Genomic DNA, 15,149 nt, shown 5'->3' on the forward strand with positions numbered 1-15,149 from the left:
TAAGAATTTCAATTACTACAATTAACCAGAACTCAATGTCCCCCTTTGAAATATGTGACTGTATAAAATTACCACAACTCAACACCAGATACTTTAAATGCAAACCAATTGCCTTTAGTTATGCAACTAGCAAGATGTGAAATATAAAAACAGAAAATAAAAAACAACAACTTCCAATTATCAAAGCAAATACCCAGATATTCCAATATCAATCTTTTACATTCCACAGAGGCAAAGTGTGTACCTTAAAATTAACTGACCAATCTTACTTTCTTTAGCTTATTCTCAAAATGAAATACAGCAATTGTGGATACACACAGACTCAACAACAGTCTTTGGAATAATAGATAAAAATTCAAATTAAATAATCGCTGCAGGCCTGAGTCGTTGCTGGGGTGCGTAGAGGCCTGGGCCAGATTATCCATATATGGCATCGGGCGAGTGCCCAGGGGCACCAGCCAATTTGTCTTGTTGGGGGGCATCACAGTATTCAAACCACAATTAAACCTTTAAAAGTTTCGTCATATTTTCTTTATATATTACTCTCTGGCGGGAATGCATACACGGCCAAAATTAACCTTTGATACTAAAAATGCTTGTCCAGTTCAAGCATTTTGTGCGGTAAGAGAAAAGCCGTTCACCGAAAGAGCTGCTGCGAAAAGGTAGGCTGAAAACTACTTTCCCAAGTTTGTTTGCCGCAGTCAGGCTTTTCTTAACCTGCCTGTTACTAACTGTAAGGGTGAGAGATCTTTTTCACAACTTAAAAGAGTGAAGAACGAACTGGTCGAGTTGATGCTTGTGGAAAGATTTTCTCTTTGAACTGGATGCGCGGTTTGTGATGCTTATAACAACCATAATTTCTAATAGCCTACGCATTGCAATACATTCAGGGATGGACTGGCCATTGGACTACTGGGAGAATTCCCGGTGGGCCGCTCTATCTACTCTATAAACAGAGTGAGAGGGTTGCACTGGAACGGCAATCCGGGAGTGAATCTGACGACAGAACACGCTGAAAAAATAAATACGGAGCAGTACCGGTTGTTATACAAGTTTTGGTGGCTTAAACAACTGGTTTGGTTAGTTTTTACACCAAGTTTGCCGGCTGGCCGGTGTTTGGACCTTTGGGCCAATCACAGTGCTTAAAAACGCAAACTCCACCCAACCGGGAAGCTGTGCCACATTAAACAAACTCACATCAAATGACAGGCACAGTTAAATCTGAGCCGCGGAGCTGACAGGTTGTGTTTGTGAAATCACCAGCAAGGATGATTGGTGTCTGGCCGATTGCGGTGGACTGGTCTGGACTAAAGTCACAGTCCATCCCTGAATGTGCTGCTCCTTTCACCTTCTGCAGTTCCCACTGTCACATCACCTCACCTGAAGTGACTGCTTGCTACATTGAGCTTGCTTTATTTGGTGGTATGTGGGGCCTTGTCTGTGGAGCTGAAGTTGCATTAGATGTCTGCAATGATTTTTTCTTTTTCTTTTTTGTTTTACGATTTTTTTAGTCATGCTCTGTAATGGTTTGGCATTTAGTCTTCATTCAGGCCTTTGAAAATTTATGTTGGAAACAATGATTTTTAACATGTCTTTGATGTGAGTTGCATTCAAATTTGATACAGTACAGCTCTGTGTGTAAAGCCTAAAATGGCATTTGTAGTCAATCTATGGTGTAAAGTAATTTGTTGGTTAGTACATTGTCTTATATTTGTCTGTAGTATGTGTGTTGAGCCTGTATAGTTTAAGTTAATGTAAATTTATGATCTTTATTGCCATAGTAAATTTAACTTTTTTGCATGTAAAGTGGAAGGAGGGGGGCACTTCAAGTGAGGTCACCCTAGGGCAGTGGTTCTCAACGTGGGGTCCGGGGACCACCAGGGGTCCTTGAGGGGGTTCCAGGGGGTCCCTAGCAAACTGATGAATTGTTAAACTTCAGCATTATTTCATTTACAAGAAGTTAACATAGTTAGAGAATGTAGAAGAATGACTGTTCTGATCATAGTTTCTCTGTTAGCTCTCTACCTGCAATACAGACAGTCATGGAGTTCTGGACAAAATCATATCTGACAATAAAAATATTCTCAGATTTGACAAAATCTCATCAAATGGGGGTCTGTGGCTCTAATGTGGACTGAATGCACTATGATCCTTGCGAAAAAAGTCAGTGAGTGACCAGCAATTATGAAGTATTATGATACTTGACCTTATAAGTCATTACAAAATGCTTTATAATGTGTTATGATTATTGTTATAAAGCATTATGAATATTTATGAGTGCTTATAACTATAATTATACAGTGCTATAAGCAGATTATAACGCATTATAAGTATGTTTATAATGCATTATAGACCAGTTAGCAACTGGTAGCGATTGTGATCAAGCTAGCAAATATGAAATTTGATTAGCCTTTATTAACAAATATAATTTAAGATTATGAAATGTGATTCAATTTTCATTTTATTTTTGCCTAACTGGGTGGGAATGTTAAGGAAATAGCAACATATAATGATAAAAATACCATGAAAATTTTGATACTTTTACCTCAGGATTACATTACGGGGAGTAACAACAATTTTCTTAAAGGGCAGTGACCACAATATTTTTAAAGGGACAGTAACCACAACAGTAGCCTAACAGTAGCTCCCCCAGTAGCCCTTCGGACTACTAGTCTGCTTCTCCAACCTCTGGACTACCTACCGCCCAAGTTGCCCCCCTATTATTTCTACCAGCCCACCCTAATATAGCAGGCTGAAACCGGCCCTGGTCAGGTTATGAAGATATCCATGAAGATAACCATACAGCTATAGCTACAGCTGGATCCAACCGGTAGCCTAACAGTAGCCAAGTGTTTTACATGAGATCAACTCAAACAGACTTGATTCAGTTGATTGATTTGCTGTGAGGATGACCTTGAGCATCAGATGAGTGGAGCTTGGTTGGTCCCTCAGCCAGGCAAGCTAAATCAATCACATATTAGTAGGTTTTTCTCTGCAGTAGCATAACTTATACTTTAGTTGGATTTGCGTGTATTTTATGAAGACTGCAGACTTCATATCAATTTCTCATTTTCGTTTGTTTGGGACATTTCATAAATTTAATTGACTTTTACTCAAGTGAATTTTCTCTGTAGTATCATTACTTCTGCTTGAGTTGAATTTGTCAATATTCTTCTCACCCCTGATAATGATAATAATGGGTTTTGGACTGGAGACTTCATTATGTCAATGTTTTGTTTTCTTTTGTTTGGGACACCTCATACATTTAGTGATGTAACTCCCTGACTATGCAAGCTACATTTACACATGTGATATTGCTGGATTCAAGCCCTCATCTGTGTTTCTATGACAATCCATGGCAGAGTTACTACAAAGTAAATGAGAACATTCTGCATAGATATTCATTTTTTACATTTCCGCTTATTTTCTACATGCATCAATATATTCACATCCAGTTTTTTCTATTAGGTTAAGCAACTTTCTGACTGCTAGCATGTCAAGTTTGAAAGCTCTCGGAGCTTGTATTATTAATCTACATGAGTTTATATGTCTCAACTCCCATATGGCCAGGCTATATTTTGGTTCATTTTTAGTTTTGGGGTGTGTAACAATATCTATCAATTTAACCATTTTTGCAGTAAAATATTTTTATACAAGAATCCATTTCATATACGGGAGACCTTAGAGATGAGGAAAAACATTGTTGTGTTTTGTTTTACCTTCGGTAGGGGTTAGGGTTAGGGCAAAATTTTGGGGGCATTGTCACTAGCCTATTAACACATACTATAGAAAGACAGTGTAGTTTACAACATCATGGGCAGGTTCATGTATGGGACTTACCTGGGTAGAGTGAGGAAACCTCTAGACACTGTCGCCTGGTGGCCAAGGCACTGCCGGCAGGTACACTCCAGTTCTGATGCCTAAGGAACAAGACACAGAGTCACTAACACAGATGTGTGTGTGTGTGTGTGTGTGTGTGTGTGTATTTAGAACTGAATTGATCCTGTGTATACTGACTTTGAAGTAGAGTGCGAGGCTGTCGGTCAGGCAGGAGGAGAGGTCCAGAGACAGGTTGTTGTGCCCCTCCTCCTGGAAGACTTTGTTACCACAGCTTTAAAAACAAACATGGAGGAGAAAAATACTTTAACTCAGATCACCGGACAGTTCTGTGAACCTCAGTGATAATACTTTGTTGTTTAATGTTTAATTCTGTGATTGTTCAGATAAAACATCATGAATATAGTAAATGCAGTTTGCTGTTGAGTTACCTGGAGCAGGTGCGGACACACTGCAGCTTGAACTCAAAGTTCTGAGCGGGACAAACGTAGTCCGGTGTTGTGGACATCCCCTGCTGCGTCTCGCCCTGCATTTTCATGCCCATGAGGAAGAGCATCAGGAACTCGTGGGCATCCTGTAAGAGATCAGCAAGCCATTAAAATATGTTTATCATACAAATACTGCAGTAAAAAAGAAATCATGAACGCTAGGCTCATTTTTGTATCTGCTGAAAGTCATCCACATACTCCTCGTTGAACATGGCCAAGCTGCTCTTGACTGACCTCAGCAGCCTCCTCTTTCCATGGTAGGAGCTGTGACCCTGCCTCGCCTTGTACAGCTCCCCAAAGTACCTGGAGAACAGGAGATTGAGAGCATAAGTATTTATGACTTGCTTTTAATACCAAGGGAACAATCAGTAAAGCAATGAATCACTCAGTCAACCTGTAGCCTAGTGTGTGGGGTGAAGATCTCTTGCTCTACTGTACCTCTGCAGCTTCAGGCTGGTTCTGGTCTTGGGGCTCCACAGCGCCTCCTGCCCCATGATGTCAGCACAGAAGCTGGGGATGCTGTACAGGGCCTGGAGAGTGGCGTTCAAGAAGCAGGTGTTCCCAACGTTTGGCAACCTGAGACAAAAAGCACATCAATAAAAATAGAATAACTTTATAATATGTTCTGTTGCCCAAGCTGCTTTTAATGAACCTAGAGCAATTCTTTGTGAAAACCAATCTGACTGAAACTATGCACATCACCTGATGAAAATTCATGGTTTGTAATGGCAGTGATATGACTGACTTATCTGAACCTCAGATAGCCAAACTGTCCAGTCTACCAAATGGGCATGATGAACTAAATAGGCAGTGATGAGAAAATTAACTCTGCCAAGTCTTAGAGATGACCTCAGTCTAAAACTTTTTGCTTTTACAATATGCTAATACTGTCAAGTGCAATTAGAATAATTACAATTTTCCCACTTGGATTTTGTTTGTTTGTTTGTTTGTTTGAGTCAAGGTAGATCAATTTCATTTTTGATCTTTTAATCTGATTCAATTTCATTTCTCATACCCCAGCTGCTTCTTCTGGCCTCTCTGGGTCTTGCTCCTCCTGAACCAGCTGAAGAACGACAGCAGGCTCCTGGACTTGAACGAGGATTTGCCCTCTGCCTGCACTGGCCTACAAGATGGAGAGAGAGAGACAGAGAAGGAGAAAGAGAGGGGCTGGGTAAGAGAGAGGCAGACTAGCAGGGACGTGTTTTCAGCAACACAAAAAAAGAATGGAGCCAAAGGCAGAAAAACAGGAATATTCACTGGAAATGTATCTCTAAGCAACATATCTGGGGCTGTATCCACAAACATTGAGAGCTCTTATCTTAGCCTAAAACCTCTTAGCAAGGAGTCCTAGCTTAGGAGTGATTTAGGAAAGTTCTCAGAGCAACTCTGAGCAAGGAATGGACAAGAACTTTTATCTTAGTGAGGAGGTGTGGTTGACCCCGTTGCTAGTTGTGATACTCTCTTTGGACGCTGTTATTGGTTGATCAAGAAAAATCAACACGCCTCTTTTTGTCATCCAGAATGAACACAAGGAATCACACAAGATAAAACACAATTTACTCGATATTAACGCGTGGTTTGCTTATACTATCAAAAATAAAATAAAAATAGAGCTCATTGGACAAAATCTTTGAAAACCATACGAACGGTACTTTTTAATATTGGTACGGTCCTCACAGGTTGACGCATTATGCCTTTATTTGGGTGAATGCAGTAATGTTATTATACTTTACTAATTTGATATTAAGATTTGGTGAAAATGGCTCAAGACTCAGTAGTATTAGTATAATTTATAGACTATATTGGCAAGCCTATATGAATAGGATTTTTGAACAAGAGGATATATTGCAGATGATGCGGACGTGTGTCCCATCAGTGATCAGACAATACAGAGAAAACTCACTATATCCATAGCTGCTGTTTTGTTGGTGCATGGTGCGCACGTCCAGTGGGAATTAAATAGGTTGCGTCACAATATGAGGCTGTGAAGGAGCTGTGATTGTTTGTGTGATTATTCTACTATGTGGTTGCATAGACCTAAATTATCACTGCTGCACTGTTTGCCTGTTGCTAAATATCTTAATATTGTGATGACTTTATAACAATAGTATTAATGCGTCTTTTCTGCATCTTTCAGCCATTTTCTCCTCTCCTTAAGAAACTCCTAAGCTCCTAAATGTCCTCCTCTCTACTCTTAACAGTTTTCCACCTTATGAGCTCTTTTAAGGGCTAAGATGCTTTGTAAATAGCTTTTATCTTTACTAGGATTTAGTCTTACTTTTAAGGGGAAATTCTTAGAAAACGTCATCACGCTAAGAGTTTTCTTAGAATTTCACCACTAGGACCAACTCTTAGTACTAGGAAGCTTTGTGGATACGGCCCCAAACTGTCCTAGGTTTCCACTGCTGTATGAGAAACCATGAAAGATCATGGAGAAAAACAGTAATACCTCTCCAGAGATCCAGAGCAATGCAGCTCCAAGGAGACTTATGAGGAGAAAAACATGAACTAATGAGAGAGCAGTTTTAGAGTGGCATATGGACAATTAAATCTATATATATCATACATACATACATACATACATACATATATACATATATACATACATACATATCATAACATATCATAACATATCTGTTATTAAATGTACCTGCTGTGGCAGCGATGCCAGGAGACTCAGTTGGTGCTTCCTGGCCAAGCGCCTCAGGAACTGCTGGAATCCTAAAAAAAACAGTGTACCTTCATTTAGGACAAAGCACCTACACAGGCACACTGACCATGATACTGAGGCATACATGATGCTTACAGTTTCATCTCAAAATGTTAATATCACCCCACAACATTTCTCAGCATTGCAGGAACCACTTTCATTCACTTAAAACAAGCCTTAAAGGGAAACCTTGACTTTTTGACTTGAAGGGTTATTTTTCTTCTTCAGCCAATGGACACAAAACAGGGAATCAACTAAACGCTTCAGTCAACTAAACAATGGCATGCTAGTATTGGCAGCATCATTCATGGAAAGTCATGGATACTGATGTGTCGACAGCTACCTCATTGGCTACCCATGGCAACCAATTCCATAATGAATGAATGAAAGCAATGCTAACAAGCAGTAGCCTATTTAGTGGGAACAAATACAAAACATCAAAACATCACAGTGTCCCTTTAAGTTGGTTTGACCAGACAAATTGAATAATGGAAGAGAATGGAGCTCTCAGTGATGGTTGGATTCCTGCTGGAAAGCCACAGTAAAAATATATCATTTGCCTTAATTAGCCTGCGTCATATTCTACCTGTCGATGGTGCTGTTCTCCACACTCAGATCCTGGCTGTCTGGATCTGATGAGGAGTTCAAGTAGCCTGGTAAGACCATCCTGATCACGTGACCTCACATTCTGTTTCGTTCCACGGATCAGTCTGGACTTCTAGCCGCCCACATCGATTTCAATGGGCGGGAGTACTTGCCTTGACAGACAAACTCCTTCAGCCAATCAGCGAATCCAAATTCAAATACAGTCAGAAGAACGGCGAAAACGAGAAACTCCGCTAGTGCATACTCTTGTTCTTGTTTAATTGTTGTTATTGAGTCTATTTCTGCAATAACGGCACTTATGGCTGTGTTTACTCTACTAACGTTAATGTTACCGCTCATTGCTTCGGGAGACGCCATTACTGTTTTGCCAGCGGCGGCCTGTATTTCACGTCATCAACTATGACGCAGTCCCTCCCTGATTGGCCCGGTTACGTCATCAACTACGACACAGTCCCTGATTGGCCCGGTTACATTGTAATTTCAGGAAATCGATGTGGGTGGCTAGAAGTCCAGACTGATCCATGGAGCGAAACGGAATGTGAGTTCACGTGATCAGGATGGTCTTACCAGGCTAGAGTTCAAGGGGCGGATGGTGGAAGAGTGAGAAACAGTGGTGAAGGGGGAAGAGGAGGAGGAGGGAGAAACAGTGGTGGAGGGGGAAGAGAAGGAGGAGGAAACAGTGGTGAAGGGGGAGAAAGAGGAAGAAACAGGGGTGGAGGGGGAAGAGGAGGAAGAAACAGTGGTGGAGGGGGAAGAGGAGGAGGGAGAAACAGTGGTGGAGGTGGGGGGGGAAGAGCAGGAGGGAGAAATAGGGGTAGAGGGGGAAGAGAAGGAGGGAGAAACAGTGATGGAGGTGGAGGGGGAAGAGGAGGAGGGAGAAACAGTGGTGGAGGGGGGAGAGAAGGAGGGAAAAACAGGGGTAGAAAGGGAAAAGGAGGAGGAAACAGTGGTGGAGGGGGAAGAGGAGGAGGAGGAAACAGTGGGAGAGGTGGGGGGGAAGCGGAGGAGGGAGAAATAGGGGTAGAGGAGGAAGAGGAGGAGGGAGAAACAGTGGAGGAGGGGGGAAAGGAGGAAGAAACAGTGGTGGAAGGGGAAGAGGAGGAGAAGGAAGAAACAGTGGTAGAGGTGGAGAGGGAAGAGAAGGAGGGAGAAACAGTGGTGTAGGGGGAGGAGGAGGGAGAAACAGGGGTGGAGGTGGAAGAGGAGGAGAGAGAAACAGTGGTGGAGGGGGAAGAGGGGGAGGAGGAAGAAACAGTGGTGGAGGTGGAGGGGGAAGAGGAGGAGGAGGGAGAAACAGTGGTGGAGGGGGAAGAGGAGTAGGGAGAAACAGTGGTGGAGGGGGAAGAGGGGGAGGGAGAAACAGTGGTGGAGGTGGAGGGGGAAGAGGAGGAGGAGGTAGAAACAGTGGTGGAGGTGGAGGGGGAAGAGGAGGAGGAGGGAGAAAGTGGTGGAGGGGAGAGAGGAGGAGGAGGAAGAAACAGTGGTGGAGGTAGAGGGGGAAGAGGAGGAGGAGGGAGAAACAGTGGTGGAGGGGGAAGAGGAGGAGGGAGAAACAGTGGTGGAGGGGGAAGAAGAGGAGGAGGAAACAGTGGTGAAGGGGGGAGAAGAGGAAGAAACAGGGGTGGAGGGGGAAGAGGAGGAAGAAACAATGGTGGAGGTGGAGATGGAAGAGGAGGAGGGAGAAACAGGGGTGGAGGGAGAGGGGAAAGAGGAGGAGGGAGAAACAGGGGTGGAGGGAGAGGGGGAAGAGGAGGAGGGAGAAACAGCGGTGGAGGGGGAAGAGGAGGAGGAGGAGAGAGAAACAGTGGTGGAGGGGGAAGAGGAGGATGGAGAAACAGGGGTGGAGGGGGAAGAGGAGGAAATAGCAGTGGAGAGGGAAGAGATGGCAGTTTCGAGGGAAGAGATGGAGGCAAAGAGGGAAGAGATGGGGGTGGAAAGGAGAGAGGAGGGAGAAACAGGGGTGGAGGGGGAAGAGGAGGAGGGAGAAACAGTGGTGGAGGTGGAGGGGGAAGAGGAGGAGGAGGGAGAATCAGGGGTGGAGGGGGAAGAGGAGGAGGAAGAAAAAGTGGTGGAGGGGGAGGAGGAAGGAGAGGAGAGGGGAGAAAGGCGGAGAGAAGAGCGCCTCTTCCCCACAGTGGATGAGGCACGGCTAGGAGTATGGCACGTGCCATCATCAACAGCCTGTTAGAAAGAACAAGGTGAATTTCAAAATACTGTAACGTACCTGGGTATAATTATATATAAAGATGAACAGCAGAGAAGTAATTTGAATTTTAATCCTATTTTTGTTCAATTGAAGAAAAAATTCAATCCATGGCTAATGAGAGACTCATTTGTTTGGTCTGGTATCATTGTCCAAAGCAGAAGGAATATCTAGATCTGTTTATGTCTCATTGGCCCAATAAATATTATCAAGAATTTAAACAAAGTGCTTTGTAATTTTATTTGGAGGATTTTAGCTGTCTTAAATGAACAGTTCACCCAAAAATGAAAATTTTATTTAGTTAGGTAAAAAGAGAGCGCGCTTGAACGACCCAATAAAATGGTAAATACCAATGGGAAATTTGATAACCAATGATAACCAAGAAGTCAAGATGTGACATTCTCACTTTTTGTTTAACTTCTGGTGCTACGCACAACAACTTTAGCTAATACACTTATTAAAATATCAATTACAAAACTGTTGTGAATATTCTCCTCTTCATTCTGCTGTTGTAGCACAAAGTAGCTCTGTACCATCTGGTTTCTAAAATAGTCACTAAAAAAGCTACTTTTGTTGCAGGGTCAATTTAGTTATTTCTGACTGAAAAAGTACTTGAATACACAAGGAGTTGTATTTACGACTGGAACATTCAAAAGTACGAGCAAATGAGGAGCACTTGAAGGCAGCAAGACTCTTCCACCAGATTGCTGAGTGAGAGTTGCAGCACACATGTATGGGATCTACATAATAGTTTACTGAGCCAGAGTTTCGACCATGGTTTCGACACTATGTCTTCATCATAATGTATGAATACAAATAAATGTGATACAGTTTTTTAATATTCTACTGTATTATTAAACAGTTTTTCCTGCAGATACACTTAACTGGACGACTGAACAGAGGAAATGGATCCTGAAGCATAAAATTGTTATTAATTTTTAATTTTGCCTAATTGTTAATAAAAAAATGTATAGTCACTTTTGAAACACACAGTATTTACTAAATTGGAGTATGAGTACTTCAGGACATAATACATAATAACACATAACAGACATAATAATAATAATAATAATAATAATAATAATAATAATTTATTTCATAATAGAGACATTTTAGTTTAGGAATAGCCCCTGTTTAATAATAATGTACAATTGTATGTCCTGTTTTATCCCTGTTGTAATTTTTTCCCTTTTATCCAGTTTTACTGTAGGCTATATATTTAATATCTTATTTGCTTTGTAAAGAACTTAGTCTAAATAAAGTTATTTATTTATCTAAACAGATAATATCGCTGGTCGTGGCTTTTGCTGCAGAAACCATTTTTTTCTTCTAAATATTGAAACGTAACGTGTGTGTGTGTGTGTGTGTGTGTGTTCGCTCTGAGGTCAAAAGCATTCTAAAGTCCAACCCAACCACAGAACAGCGGCTCGAGCTAAAGCGCGTGCTTCATTCAATATAATTAACAAACAAATAACAAGTCCAGTGTCCGCGCGCTGTAGAGAAGCTTAGAGGGAAGCTCCGTTAACTAGCAACACTTTGACCCCACGGACCCATAAAAATCCACAATAATTCATAACTAATGAAACAATTACTGTGTATTACTCGGAACCGTCACATCTCAGTTGACACACGACTTTTTTCTGAGCTGCATTTCACATCCTTCACAAAGTTTCTTACTTGTAGCTCAAGTTACACTGTGAAAACGCACAAGAAAGACACATTTGTTCCACTACAAAGATGAAAATTAGTCAATCTTACCGGTTTGGAGAGGCAGCTACCCATGGTGCCAAGTCCTAACCAGGTCGGGCTTTTGCTGTGAAAATGAAACAACAAAAAACAAAAAACGAAACAAACAACGAATAAACGAATGAATTAACGAGAAATTAATAAATGAAAGAATAAATGAATTAATAAGTGAATAAATGAATGAACAAATCAATATAGCCGTCGATGTGAAAATGTCTCTTCAGTCGAAGCGTGCTCTCAGGTCAAGTCTGTTGGGACAAGTGATGATTCTCATTCGAAACAGCATTTAAACAGGGAATGTTGCACTGTGGCATCACATGTGACACAGCTGTTCTCTGACTCCAAGAAATAGCAGTTAGCAACATAGAACCATAAAATAACTAGCCTACTGGACCTTTTTACAACAATGTCTCTTTTTCTGACATCTTTCATCTTTTATCTGTAAATAAATATACTAATATATATATAAAATATATATATATATATATATATTTATATATATATATATAAATATATAATATACTAATAATGCGCATTTGGCCGTCTGGACTCATTTCTGTAGGAGAGTAAACCACCTAAAGCCAGTTTGACCAACTTTACATTTGTGGAAGAGTTTACCCATTTTTTAAGGTGACAAAAATCTTCATGATATAAATTCATAGTTGGCCTGTAGTAAGTTGTATCAAACTTTGTTTATTATATATTTTTAGTTTTTTTTTGTTTTATTTATTTGTTTATTTTTGATGACCAAACCACTAGGCCTCCATCACTGCTTACCCCCATCTATATATTTGACATGCTGATGATGTGACAGCATTTTCTTGCTCACATTTTCTACACTTGGTCACAAATCATTCATTCATTGTATTTTTGAAAATGGCTCTTTGCAAAAACAAGTCATCTTTCATGCTCAAAATCATTTATTTTCATGCTCAGATGATCATGATAGGGAAATACCTTCATCTTTGTTACTTTGTTCCTCTCTCCCTCCCTCTTCCTCTCTTACACACACTCAAAAAACACACAGATCACTGAAATGTAGGCTTCAGCAGACATTTCAGAGAAAAAAAATCAAGAAGCAATGTGTGTTCAACCTGACCTCCTGGCTCAAATCATTTCATTCATGCAACACAGCCATCATCTGGTTTTATTTCAAGTGAATAAGCCGTTTTACATTACATAGTACTTCACTGTGTTTCACATGAGGCACCTTTTGTCTTATCAAAGCTGTCAGACAATTATGAAAATACACATTTCCATACAAAATGACTGTTTGGAGCCAGTATTTTGAGTTTGTTTACATGTATGGGTTTTTTCCTTCTTTCCAGACGCTGATCCATTCCGCTCTACTGTTCAGCCAAAGATTCCTCTCCTCTTTCTCTCTATCTGTCTCTTTCGTAACGTAAATAAATCACACACACACACACACACTCTTCAGTCACAGTATAGAGTCTCCATGGCAGCTTTGATGTGTTCAGTGACGTGACAGTGGAGCAGCCAAGTTCCAGCATAGTGAGGAGCATCTTCACCGTCTGACAGTTTGATTCATTGCTCCAGGCTTCACATTTGTCAAAATCTCAAAGCACTGTCAAGTTTTCCTGTAATTACTGATGACAAGTTTCTAATTTTGCAGGATTTTAACTGAAAAATTGCATGGTCATTTTTTAGATATTTTTGTGTTTATTTGCAGTTAAGATGCGACTTCCATCAAAAAGTGTGAAGATCTCCTGAGATGATGAGGTTTTACCTGGAAGGTGGATGGAAACAGCTCAAACACATGAGGACCTCCACCTCCACGTGTGTGTGTGTGTGTGTATGAACGCTCTTTGCCCTGTGGATACATGCCATACCCAACATGTGTTTGATTCTACAGTGTGTGTTACCTCCTCCATGCTGTGTCCATGCAGGTGTAGACATGTCCTGTGTGTGTGTGTGTGTGTGTGTAGGTGTGTGTGTGTGTGTGTGTATACCTTGTATTCCACACTGTGGCCATGCCAGTGTGCAGTGTGTATGTCCACTTCATTGCCATTCCCATCAGATACCAGTAAACCTTATCACCCACCTCCACATTCAAACCAATCTGGTTACCATACAGAAGACCATTAATACCTGCACATATAGACACAGAACACACACACATGCAGGCTTGAAAAGCCTCTGAAACAGCATGTAGACCATCATGGGACACTAAAACTCTCATTGAAACCCAGACTAATGAACTTCTTCACCAGGCATTGCCATCAGCCGTCAGCCATCGAAGGAATGATTCCTTTACCAGAACTGAAAGATGCTCCACTGCTCGCGTTGCGTCCGCGTTGCGTCCGCGTTGCGTCCGCGTTGCGTTGCGTTGCGTTGCGTTGCGTCCAGGCTTGGAATTTCGTCATTTTAGGGGCAAGGCCATTTGGCCTTCGGTGTCAAAAAATTTTTAGGGCACAAAGGCCACATTCCAGGGCACAAAGGCCATTGAGTAAAATAAGAGGATTTGGAGCCAGTAACGTTACCGGGTCCACCCCCGTGGTGTAGTTACGAAAAATGGAAGATGGTCTATTTATAGAAGATATGAATGTTATACTGTTTTGAAAACATGGGGTCTTCAGCTTTCAGAATCTGTAATGTAGTTACTCACGTTTCTACCGTAAGTTTGAGACTGTTTCTGATCTTCCGGGGATTTTCACCAGCCATTTCAGTCCAGACAGACTGGAGCTCTATGGTGGGATCTCTGGCTCTTCGTCGCCATCTGGTGGCTGTATCGAAGTACTGACACCAATGAGCCTTATACCATTCTATTCCTCTGACTCTGACAGTAGCAGGGCACAAATGCCATGGTGGCCGTAGGGGCGTACGGGCATCACAGCCAGAGCGAGGGGCAACGACGGCCATGGCTGTCGTGGCTGCCGCGAAATTCCTACCCTGGTTGCGTCCGTGCTGCATCGCGTCCGATGGCTGCGTCCAAGCGAAAAAATCGGCGAGGTTCAATTCTCAATGGCTGACGCACGCGTTCTCCCTTATTGAAATAAAGTTGAATTGATTGTTTTATGGTGAATCCATTCAAAAGTCAACGCGCTCTGTGGAGCATGGAGAACGTCATGTTGGCAGGTTTTACATACCGACACCCTGAAGCTGTTCAGTAAAGTCATATATACTCACCTCCATCATATCAGTGGTGGACGACACTAAGCCAACATCCGATAACCTATATAACATTCTGCTACCTGTTAGCCGGTCCTTTGAACACGTCAGTCTCCCAGGTGCGGTCTGGAGCGTAGTCCCAGTCTGTTTCCATGGCAGCGATGTAGTAGGTTTTAGAGTGCAGCATCGTCTCACCCTGACGCTGAAACATGCTACACTTCTGCACCGTGTAGTTGGCTCGCATCCCGCCATGATGGTGGTTCACTGTCGCAGACACCACTTCAAACTGACCTGAAACACACACACATTACATGTAACACACACATGCTAGGCTTGACAATAACACTACTTGACACCAACAAAATTATTCTTCTAGACACTTTGGCAGATAGAAAACTTGTTTTCAAAAAGTCTTTTCTATTCTAAACAG

This window comes from Centroberyx gerrardi, chromosome 17, assembly GCF_048128805.1.
Source record: "Centroberyx gerrardi isolate f3 chromosome 17, fCenGer3.hap1.cur.20231027, whole genome shotgun sequence".
Classification (NCBI taxonomy): domain Eukaryota; kingdom Metazoa; phylum Chordata; class Actinopteri; order Beryciformes; family Berycidae; genus Centroberyx; species Centroberyx gerrardi.